We start from the raw sequence: 11,922 nt of genomic DNA on the forward strand, positions 1-11,922 counted from the left end.
GCTTGGGCCCCTGCTACCCATGTGGGAGACTCGGAAGAAGCTCCTGGCTCCTGGCTCCTGGCTCCTAGCTTCCTGGCTCCTAGCTTCCTGGCTCCTGGCTTCAGCCTGGCCCAGCCCCAGCTGTTCTAGATATTTGGAGAGTGAATCAGCAGGTGGAAAAATCTCACTCTCTGTTTCTCCCTGTCTCTCTATAATGCTGCCTTTCAAATAAATAAATAAATCTTTAAAAAAAGAGGAAACAGAGATAAGCTCTCCTAAATAATTACCAGTATTCAAACTGCATGGTGACATTCTCAGAATTTCTGACGGTGCACATGACATGCAAGCACATACAAATTATATTTTTCCCCTTAACCACTCCTAAGCTGATTGGCCTCAGTGTTTACAGAATACAGCAATGGATGAAATACAGAGACTCAGTCCTCCCACAGAACCCTACTGTGTCCATTTCTTTTTAATCGCTATGCAGTTTCTTGGCCTTCTTATATCTTCTTGGCCTTCTATATCTTGGCCTTCAGAGAGCACTAATGAATTCTACAAAATAAACTGCATCCACTAGGAAAATACACTTATAATACCGTCATTTTTGTCTCCAAAGTTTGAGGTTATCACAGGAGCTTACAGCTTCATTGCTTCATCCAGGTAGAGGGATTGCCTGCATTTCCCAAGTTGGCAGAAAAACAGAATCCAAAGAGTGACACAAGAATCTTCCTTTTTTAAAAAGAATCCTTAAAAAATTGTAAAATCTGGTTGAAGTTTATAGGAAATAACATATTAGGTTTTATAAAGAATCTGACTAGTAACAATTCAGGTAAAAAATTAAAATTACTTTTTAGTTACAGGGTAAAGGAAAATATTAGATTATTTTGGAATGTTTTCGATGGTCGGCTTCAAATTCCAGTGGAAACTCTTTGACCTTGGTGATAGCTAACTTGCATTGCTTTGGCTTTATCATCTTAAAAATAGGGATGCAAACATTTGTCTTAAAGGATGTCATTTCACAAATGCTAGTATATAACAAGTGTGTACTAGATACTAGCTACGTGGATGCAAAGTTCAAATCAACTGGAGGAGAACCTGTACAAGGCATAGTCACAACACAACTCTACTAGTGAACGTGCTAAATACCCCGTAGCACAGAGGGACTGAGTGATTCTGTTAGAGGAACCAAAAGAAGTTTCAGAGAAGAGAGGGCCTATGATTCTTCTACTCAGTCTGTGTCCATACATGTAAAGAGAAACAAATAATGTGATGTAATTAATGTTCCTTATAGGTGTTCAACTGCATAAGAACAAATCCCTGAACTTCCAAGTGAAAGGATAAGGTTATCTCCTTTTCTTTCCTCATCTTCTACATTTGTTCTGCCTTCTAATGTCTCTTACTCCTTGCACTCCTTTTCCTGCTTTTGTCTTCTCTCCTCTATTCCCTAACTCCTTTCCTCCTCTGTGGGACCCTTTTTGGAAAAAAAAAATTTATTAACTTGAGAGAAAAACAGACAGAACTCCCATATTATGGTTCATGCTCCAAATGTCCACTATAGCCACTGCAATCCGGGTCTCCCACTGGGGTGACAGGAATCCAACTACTTGTGCCATAACCTGCTTCCTCCAAAGGTCTGCTCTGGCCAGAAGCTGGAGTGAAGAGCCCAACATCAAGACCAGGACCTCCATAAGGAGATGTAGGCATCTTATCCATTAGGCTAAATGCCCATAGCCAAGACTCTTTTTTATTTAAGATGCTTGTTTATTTATTTGAAAGACAGAGTTACAGAGAGAGGGAGAAGCAAAGAGGGAGAATCTTCCATTCTCTGGCTCACTCCTCAGATGGCCACAAGGGCCAGAACTGGGCCAGGCAGAAGCCAGGAGCCAGGAGTTTCATCTGGGTCTCCTGCATAGGTGGGAGAAGACCAAGCACTTGGATCATCTTTGACTACTTTTGCCAGGTCATCAGCAGGCAGCTGGATTTGAAGTGGAGCAGCCGGGACACTATCCAGAGCCTGAAGTATGCTGGTGTCCCAGGCGGTGGCTTTAAGCTGCTATGCTACAGTGCCAGAACTATGTTCTTGAGTAGCCTACTGTCTTGGGGGGGTTGGGGGGAGTCTCATTAGCCCAGCTCCCCTCTCAAAGGCAGCCTATTTGTAAGCTCACTCCAGCCACAGAGCAGAACCAGGCTTCTTTTGAAATTTTGAAAGCTTCCCCCATGTGCTAGTCTTGTTTAAACCCAAACATGCCAAGATGCCTCTGTATACAAAACAGTGTCTGTATTTTAGAAGCATTTTCAATTCTTTTGACAATTCTGGGCCTAAATATCTTCAAATAAAATCCTTGTTCATGTGTATAGAGATCAAAAAGGTCCATGGCTGTTGAAGATTAAAATGGAACATATTTCCCTCAGCTTCTAATTTGAGCCAAATCTAAGGTTTTTTTTTTTTTTTAATTTGGTGAAACACCTTGTGGTGAATCACCCAAAATCATCATCAATGAGCTCAACTCTAGGAACTACATGAGGAGCCAGCACTGTGGCACTATGGGCAAAGCCTCCACCTGCAGCGTTGGCATCCCATCTGGTCAGCCGGTTCTAGTCCCGGCTGTTCCTCTTCCAATCACGCTCTCTGCTATGGCCTGGGAAAGCAGCAGGAGATAGTCCAAGGAAGTATCTTTCTCATAAACCACAAAAATGCTTTGCACAATGAAAATCGGAAGTGCTTTGAAAGGTTCAAATCATCTGATTCCATTCCTGTTCCTTCTGTTGCTCCAGCACACATCACACCAAGCAGCAACAGGTTCCATCAGACTTTCATGAGTCTGAGTTTGCATAATCGACTCTCAAGAACTGGCAGCACGGTTTTGTCTACATTCAGTGAATTAAGTTTTTTGCCGGTTTGAAACTTTGCAGAACAAACATCCAACTAAGTTTTCATAAGCAAACCGTGGATCTGGGATTGTCGAAACACCTCTCAGGGTCACATCCTGCAGGATGACTTATCCGAGGCAAGATGGCTGTTCAGAGCTGAAAATAGTCATGGAATTCAGACTTAAGATTCGGACTTCACGATTGAATTGGTGCTTGGAATTTAACGATTCCAGGCAGAAGCGAAAAGACCTAAGAAGAAAACCAGAGAGAAATGTTGTAAATATTAAAATCATTGGAGGAAGGGAGGCAGCCCTCACTGTGGCACAGTGGGTTAAGCTGCTCCCTGTGATGCCAGCATCCCATATGGGCACTGGTTTGAGTCCCTGCTGCTCTACTTCCAATCCAACTCCCTGCTTATGGTCCTGGAAAAGCAGCAGAAGATGGCCCACATGCTTGGGGCTCGGGCTCATGTGGGAGATCTGGATGAAGCTCCAGGCTCCTGGCTTTGACCTGGTCCAACCCTGGCCCTTGTGGTCATTTGGGGAGTGAACCAGCAGATAGAAGATCTCACATGCTTTCTCTCCCTCTGTCTGTCTGGCTCTTCCTCTCTCTCTAACTCTGCCTTTCCAATAAAATAAATAAACCTTTAGAAACAAATAGATAAAATAAAATAATTTGGGACAATAAAGATAAGCAGTTGAGAGGGCAAAAAGAAAATTCCTTCTTTAATGCAAAATTATTCCATGTTCCTCGCCACATCGAGATTGAAAAAATAACAAATGGTAATGGTTGCTTCTATGGCCTTATCTTCCCTGCCACACTGGGACACAAAAGGAGCTTTCAGCGGCCAGAGCTACATCTCCAAAGTAAGCTATTTCTTAAAAAAAAAAATGTATCTTTCTACAAGCAAACTAATTACAAAGAAAAAAATCCAGAGTTAAACAGGTGAGTGTAGCCCACTACTCTAGAGGTCCTGAGTTGTTTACAACACCAGAATTCAGAAGCTGTTGCTGCCCATCTGCAGGCTTGCAGCTTTCAAACCTGAAGAAACCCACACTCTGATGGTTCTAAGAATTAGCTGCATATTTCTTTTTGATGAAAATGCTACAGCATGTATTGTCTTCTTGTATTGACATGAGGTGAATCAAAACAATATGAGCAAGTGTTTTAGAACTATACTCCCAATAAAAGGACATCTAAAAAAAACACTATACTACCCTCTCAATAATTTTTCACATCACTGATCATTTCTAGTTGGAGACACTTTGTAGAAAAGTAATGTTATCTCCTTTCAGCGTGATCTGACCCAGTTGTTTTCTTGCCTTTGTTTTAGAATGAATCTCTTCTGCACCATCCATGTATTTATCAAAACCTATGATATAGCCCACTGTCTGCATGTTCCCTAGCTCAGAGAGCTACACCTGAATCCCAGATCTCCTTCACAGTATCTGAGGATGAGGCCGATTGGCTGTATCATCAGCTTCTCCATTTTGGGGCCCTGGCGACAGTACACCATGGTGGAATCTCACCCAGTTGCTTCATTTCTTATCTCCCTGGCATTACAAGGGAAAATTCTGTCCTGCTTACAGTATGTTTTCAGAAGGGAGTGGAGGTGGGAAAATGGAAAGTAACGCTGTGGGCTTGTCTCCAGAGGAGTTTCTAACAGAGCAGGACTTCAAAAAGGAAGAAGGAGAAGAAGAAGGCCTGTGCTGTCCTTTAAAATCCCAGTATCTAAGGATCCAGGTGACAATTTTTTCCTTTTACCAATTTCTATCAAAGTCCCTAATTTTTCAAAAGTCATACCAGTTTTGTGTCACTCATTAATGATTAATATTGACAACAACAATGATAGAATTATCTGGGGAGGTCTTTCTTGGTCATTCAATTGGACCCCCTCTTTTCAGAGCTAAATTTCCAGGACCGGTCACAGTGAACTTGGTGGTGATAAGTCTACAGTCAGAGCTGGACTCCACTAAGTGACTGGATTTCACCTCCCACATCTTCCAAAACCAGTAATTTGTCCTCGCCGACGTCCTGGAAGCAGAGGAGCTGTCCTGTGGGTCAGCACTCGTCTCTACAACCCTCTCAGACCCCCTCAGCTGCCCCAGCCTCCCATGCTCTCTCAGTGGGCCATTTGCATCTCTTCCAGGATGTGAGTTTCCCGTTTCTCCCTCTGACTGGCCGCACACACAGCATGGGCGTGTCAGAGCCACTCCTTCCCCCGTGCCCCAAAGGGGCTGATTTCAGGAGATGGAGCCTCTCCAAACTTCCACTGGTACCGCCCCGTTGATTCTTCCTGGCCATTGTTAAAATACTTGTGACTGAAAATAGCCAGATAGGAGGCTTTAGTAAGTTTTATCACATCATTCCAACACAAATATTGAATTTATTTTGATACTCACATGCTAGAAAATTCAAATTGCTAGCCATTGTACTTGACACTTAACACTGTAGATGGTGCATTTTGCCTGCACAACAGGAAGCTTCTTCATTTCTGGTGTCTGTGTTTGAACAAATGCCAATGAGGTCATGATATAAGCCAGAAAGGGCTGTTAGCAAAAATCACCACTACACTAATAACGCCTTCCCTGAAGGGAGTGGAAGAAATCACACAAAACCCATCAAAAATAACCTCAGGTGGGCTGCTGTGCCTCTCAAGAAGATTCTCTCAGCTGGCACCGTGGTTCAATAGGCTAATCCTCCGCCTTGCGGCGCCAGCACACCAGGTTCTAGTCCCGGTTGGGGCGCCGGATTCTGTCCCGGTTGCCCCTCTTCCAGGCCAGTTCTCTGCTGTGGCCAGGGAGTGCAGTGGAGGATGGCCCAGGTGCTTGGGCCCTGCACCCCATGGGAGACCAGGAGAAGCACCTGGCTCCTGCCATCGGATCAGCGCGGTGCGCCGGCCGCAGTGCACCAGCCGCGGCGGCCATTGGAGGGTGAACCAACAGCAAAGGAAGACCTTTCTCTCTGTCTCTCTCTCTCTCACTGTCCACTCTGCCTGTCAAAAAAAAAAAAAAAAAGATTCTTTCAGGGAAAAATAACAGACATTCACAGAAGCAATCTAGGCTTAATTAAAGTTCACTCTTGGTCAGCATTGTACCCTGTAAAGTTTTCACTGCAAATACAGCAGAATGACCCAACATGTCTTTTCTCACGTTTGCGTGATTTCTCTCAGCCATTCTGTCCATAAGCAAACTATTTCAATCTATTTGCCCTCCCTCAGTCTGGCCAAGTGAAGTCTAAAAAGCACTGCATCTTTTTCCGCCTCTCACCTATACCATTTTACCCCCTGTGCAATGAACCTCACAGTGGCTCCAATTTTGGTAAATGCGTCTTCCCATCCTACACATCACCTGTAAAACAATTTAGTAATTCCATCTGTAGGGAATCCAAAGTTACCCATGCTCCAATATTTATTCAGTGAGCCCTAAACACTTTGTGTTCTCCTCTCCATTTCCCCATACCAATAGTTCAAGGTATTTTTTACAAATATGCATGAATGGTTTTACCAAATGTGACGCCCCACTCTGAATAGCTCTTTGGAAGGAACAGAAATGCTGATCTATAGAGAAAGTGGAAAAATAATCATGCACAAGTTAAACAGCCTTCATTCAGTGACTAGGTGACTGTTACTAACAGTGATTTCAGAATAATTGAGATGACTCAAGAAACGTTTTCTAAATAAAGACTGCTATAAATTATAATGTGATTTTTGTTTTATTTAACTGAAACATCATCTATTTGAATTTCTTTAAGCAAAACACTGAAAATTCCAAAACTACGTGGTAAAAGAAAAATAACAGTTACCTTTTACTTAGTCCATACCATAGAAGGGTGCTTTACAAGGTTCATGGAGAAGCAGAATCGGAAGATGCATTTATTTTGGTGCAAATAATTTTGAAGTCACTAATATATAAGAACCAAGCAATGTAAAGGTTGGTTTTTTTCCTCCAACTTTATTCTGTAAAGTTGGCATTTTTGGCTGCATTTTACAAACCTGTGGTAGATTACAAAGGCTACCAAGCTAATAAATGAGAGGGTAGAGCTATGATCCAGTTCTCTGAGATGCTGAAGCACCAAGTCCTTCTGCTAAGCTCACTACATCTCGAAGGTGCCTGGCATCTTTGAATAAAGAGAAGAAAGAGTGGGGAGGCAAGTGACATTCTGATAGTGACCACTTATTTTTTTTTAAGATTTACTTATTTATTTGAAAGAGTTACACAGAGAGAGAAGGAGAGACAGAAACAGAGAGAGGTCTTCCATCTGCTGGTTCACTCCCCAGATGGCCAAATGGCAGGAGCTGCACAGATCCAAAGCCAGGAGCCAGTTTCTTCCAGCTCTCCCATGCAGTGCAAAGGCCCAGAGATTTCGGCCAGCTTCTGCTTTCCCAGGCAATAGCAGAGAGCTGGATCAGAAGTGGAGCAGCTGGGACTCCAACTGGCACCATTTAGGATGCTGGCACTGCAAGTGGTGGCCTTACCTGCTATGCCACAGTGCTGGCCCTGTGACCACTTCTTACAAACAGCATGAAACACTATGCCAAAGTCAAACAGACCCAAAACTCACACGTTTGACAAATTCAAACATGATTTAGCCAGTGCATTAATCCTGCTTTAGGAATTTTTAAATGCCTAAAGATTTCACATTTATTTTTGCCCAAACCAGAAATATTTGTGTTCCTTGATTTAAAAAAATCATCATAGTTTGTCTACAGTGAATACAAAGGATTAATACAGATCTCATGGCATTTGGTCTGAGAGAGGAAATCAATGTGGCTCAATTAAACCTCAAGATGCTTCAATCTGGTTGAGTCTGTTTCCTTAATTCTGTGTAGACATTTGTGGCTAAGTAAAATGCACATTTTATCAAGTCCTGAACAGCAAGGACAGCAAAATCCTTGCTTTAGAAAATGACACCAAAGGGTCAGGCAACCAAAATGCAAAGCAAACTGAGGCTGTAGCACGGACATAATATGTGTAGCACCAGTCTTGACAAGTTAGAGCCAAAAATGTCTTGTTAATAGAACATCTCATCGCATAGGCCAGCAAGCAGAGCTGAATTGCTGCTCACGCACACTCGGCTGTTGGCTGACTTCTTTTGCTCTTTTTGGTGTTAAACTACGGAATTAATTTTGTTGTCAATCTCAAGATTATTGGTCACACTTTTTACGCTCCTTAAATTTTCCTCCAATTTTGAATTTAGAAATAAAAATGCTAGCACAGTCTTAGAAAAATGCCTCACCCAGGGTAAATAACAACATGTTTATGCAACAGCTCCCTTTTGTCCTTAAAAATTAGCAAGTGATTTGATACAAAAGAGACACTGGACATCTTTAGTACGCTGGAAATTTCTCTCATGAAATGACTTATCCTTCTGTTAACCGGCTGGGTTTACCTTGATGTGTCAAGTCATCTGTTTGAAAGGTTTCATGTGGCTCTTCAGAGCGGCACTCTTGCAGCAAGCTCCTCTGTGTATTTTTCACTTTGTATTTGGTGAGAGAGTTGTACACGCACTAATTACATTATAAAAGGGACAACTTCATTAACCAAAGTGGCAGAAATAACAAAAGCATCTAATACTTACTCCACCTGGACATTGCACAAAGCCGAATGACTCTTCCTATTCAAAAATGCCTCTCTGGTGCATTTATTACAAGGAGCTTTCAACAAAACCATTGACTGGAGAGAAAAGAGAGACTCAGCTGTGTTAAAACCTGATTTCCTCTGAGTACCAGAGAACCTCATAAATATTTGAGTAGAGTGGAGGGAGGGGAAGTACTTCAAAATTAGAAAATACAACAGTCTGCAGATTTAGGGGTAGTTAGAAATGATTCAGGTCAAATCAGTTTTGCAGAGCACCTATTATGTAGTAGACTATTAGCAATGTTAGCAATACTAATAGTTTCAATTTTCAGATAGTTGTTGGGGCTTGGAGATGAGAATACATGACTGAGCAGTTTAAAGACAGGTAGTTAGTGCTGTGGCAGAGGCACAGGAGGGTTAACTGGGTGTGATGACAGCTTCAACATCCTTCTGTGCCTCCTCTGCCATCCATCCTTGTAATCAGTATCACCTACAACTATGTGATTTCATTTAATTCCCACCACTACCTGGTGTGAGCAGGAGTCATAAAGTGCAGTGAGTTCATTCATTCTAGAAGGAGTTATTGAGTGCTCACAGTGTCCTGGGCCCTGACTGTGCACGGGATCAACAGTGGACAAGAAGGTCAAAAATGCATCCTTTTGTAGGATTCCCATTGTCATGGGGGGAAGCAAAATACTGTATCATATGACATACCAGAAGATGATAAGTTCCACAGAGAAAATCAAAATAAGATATGAAAATTGCGAGAGGAGGTCAATTACAAGTGGAGTGGTCAGCACTGAAGTCGGAGTAGATGACACTTGAAGAAAAACCTGAAGGTACACAGCCGGCCATGCCAGGCAGTCAGGCAGCCGGCTCTGGGGACAAGGAGGAAGTTAAGCATCCCTCGGAGAACGGGAGGGGATCAGCCTGAGGGAGCTGGGGAGCTGGCCACACTGGGGACTAGGGGACTCGGGCACCTGGAGGCTGTGAGGGGGATAGGCTCGGTGACGAAAGGAGGAAGCCGGCCGCATGGAGGAAAGAAAGGCGGAGGTGAGGAAGCCAGCCCTACTGAGGCGACCCCGGAAGGGAGGGAAGCCTACTACTACCAGAGGCAAGGACATGCCAGAGAGAGCCGATCATACATGCCCACACCCCGAGCCAAAACACAGCCAGCAGATTCAGAGAAAGCAAGGAATATGTGAAATGATGCTGTTTCCATAACATTACACAGTGTACCTGCAGAGACATATGGAAACTATTCACTGAGAAAATCATGGATATTTATCTATGAGTGGTAAGAGATCTGCTGCTTTTGATCTTTGTCTTCAGATTTTCTCATTTGTTTGAGTTGTTTCCAATGTAAGTATATTGCTTTATAACCAGACCAAAAAAAAAGGTCTTTTTTCCTTTATGGAGAGAGACTGACTTGGTGTATATTCACACATCTTGTGACTCAAAAGGGGACTGCTAAGTGCCTGTCTACCCATTCTTCCCAAGTACTGAACACCTCAGTTTTAATAAGTATGGTAGTTGCTAACAACTACTTTAGTTACTAATAACTACTTAGCCAGACTCCTTTCCTCTAGACTGAGCCGTGAGAGATTTGTCCAATGATCTGTAAATTAAAGGCATGTGGATGCTTCAAAATGGATAGCCTAAGGGAGGGTCTGCCATGGACTTCAGTTCTTCTTCCTCCTGTTGGCCTGGAATCTGTCATAACTGCTGGTGCACAGATACTTTATTGGAACATGAGGACAAGGGTCTTGTTCAGACTCACAAACCACACTATCAGTCCTTGACTCTCACCTTCAGACTTAGTTCATAGTAAGAATAAAACCTTTTTTTATGGTTTATTTGTTTTAAGTGGAGAGGCAGAGAGATACACAGAGAGAAAAATCACACATGCACTAGTTTACTTCTCACTTGCTGGATTGGGGCAAAGTTACAAGTTGGTAATTCTTTCCAGGTCTTCCACATGGGTAGCAAGAGTGTAATTATCCGACCACTGCATCATGACCACTGCATCATGGGGTGTTCATTAGCAGGACGCTGGAATCAAGAGCCAGAATTGAATGCAGGAATCAAACCCAGGTGCTCTGACATAGAATACAGACATATCAACCTCTAGGCCAAATGCCAATCCTAAGAATAAAATACTGTGTGTTTAAACCAAATTTTTGGTGGTTTTCTGACACACACACACACACACACACACACACACAGCTGAACTTAGCCCTAGCGCATATCTGACATAAAGCAGTGTTCAACTCGTGTCCCGTGGCCCCTGTTCAGTGCCCTTCCCGTTAGGTCACAGTTGCTGCTTGCACAAGGGAAGCTGATCTTACAAGAGCAGACACTTGAGCTGAGTCCTGTGGGTTGACTCAGAACTTGAGCCAGCCACAGCCAGTCATGTGCTAGAGAACAGACTCAAAAGGTTATGGGCCAACTCAAAGCAATTAAATATAATAGAGTATCCTAACAAGATAAATTGATATTTTCCATTTTAAAAGTTTTGTTTTATACCAAGAATACTTAGAAAAAAAATTATAAAATAACTAAGCATAAAAAAGGAAATGCACAAACTTACATGAAGAAAAACTTAACTAATAAATAAAATAGCCTAAGGATATAGTCTAAATAAACACCTTTTACTTGAAAAATAATCACAATAGAAAACGTAGATGTTAGAATAAAATAATAATAAAATGTTCTTCCCTACAATAACAAAAGGTACTAAAAGATAATGTGCTTATAGATGCATATCTGGATAAAGAAATTAACAAAAGATCAAAGAATACAGACCAGAAACCGATCCCTATATACATTGACATTTTGTGTATAACAAAGGCATCACTTCAAATTAGTGAGAAAATAATTAGCTATTTAATCAGCTATATTGAAAACTATATACCTATACAGAAGAAAATGAAATTATGTCTTTACCTCGCTCTGAATAGTAACATTAATTTAAGATTGCTTAGAGCTCTAAATGTGAAAGTTTCAAAAAGCACTAAAAAAAGAAAAGTAGGCACAGGAAGGTAAATATCACATCCTCACTTACAGTCTTATGTGGAAGCTAACATGTTGATCTCAGAGAAGTAGAGGCAGAAGAGTGGTTACCCAAACCTGAGAAGGGAGTGGGAAGGAAGGAGGAAGACAGGCAGAAGAAGATTAACAACTCCAGCTGAGCAGGAGGAATAATGTCTGATACTCTGTAGCACAGTAGAGTAAGTAGGGTTGGCAAGAAGTAATTGCATATTCTAAAATAGCTAGCAGGGAAGCTTGTTAATGTTCCTATCACAAAGAAATGATAAATGAGGTGATGCATAGTCAATAGTCCTGATATAATCATTACACATTGTATACATGTATCGAAATGTCATGCTACATCCTATAAATATGTGCAATTGCTATGTGTCAGTGAAAGTTAAAAAGTATACTTAATGAAACACAAGGGAAAACATTATAACTAGAGGGGCTGGAATGC

The 11,922-nt window shown here is 41.9% G+C and overlaps 1 long non-coding RNA gene and 1 pseudogene across 1 annotated transcript; both read right to left on the reverse strand.

The window, feature by feature from the left end:
• Window positions 1-1,722: 1,722 nt before the first annotated feature.
• LOC138843524 (uncharacterized) lies at window positions 1,723-11,660 on the reverse strand. The gene is made up of 3 exons (XR_011378337.1): window positions 11,497-11,660; window positions 10,359-10,484; window positions 1,723-3,102 (listed from the first exon to the last, which is right to left on the reverse strand). It is a non-coding gene; the product is annotated as an uncharacterized lncRNA (long non-coding RNA).
• On the reverse strand, window positions 4,104-4,369 carry LOC108178103 (small nuclear ribonucleoprotein E-like; annotated as a pseudogene).
• Window positions 11,661-11,922: the final 262 nt, after the last annotated feature.

The sequence above is a fragment of the Oryctolagus cuniculus genome, chromosome 8 (genome assembly GCF_964237555.1).
Source record: "Oryctolagus cuniculus chromosome 8, mOryCun1.1, whole genome shotgun sequence".
Taxonomy (NCBI): domain Eukaryota; kingdom Metazoa; phylum Chordata; class Mammalia; order Lagomorpha; family Leporidae; genus Oryctolagus; species Oryctolagus cuniculus.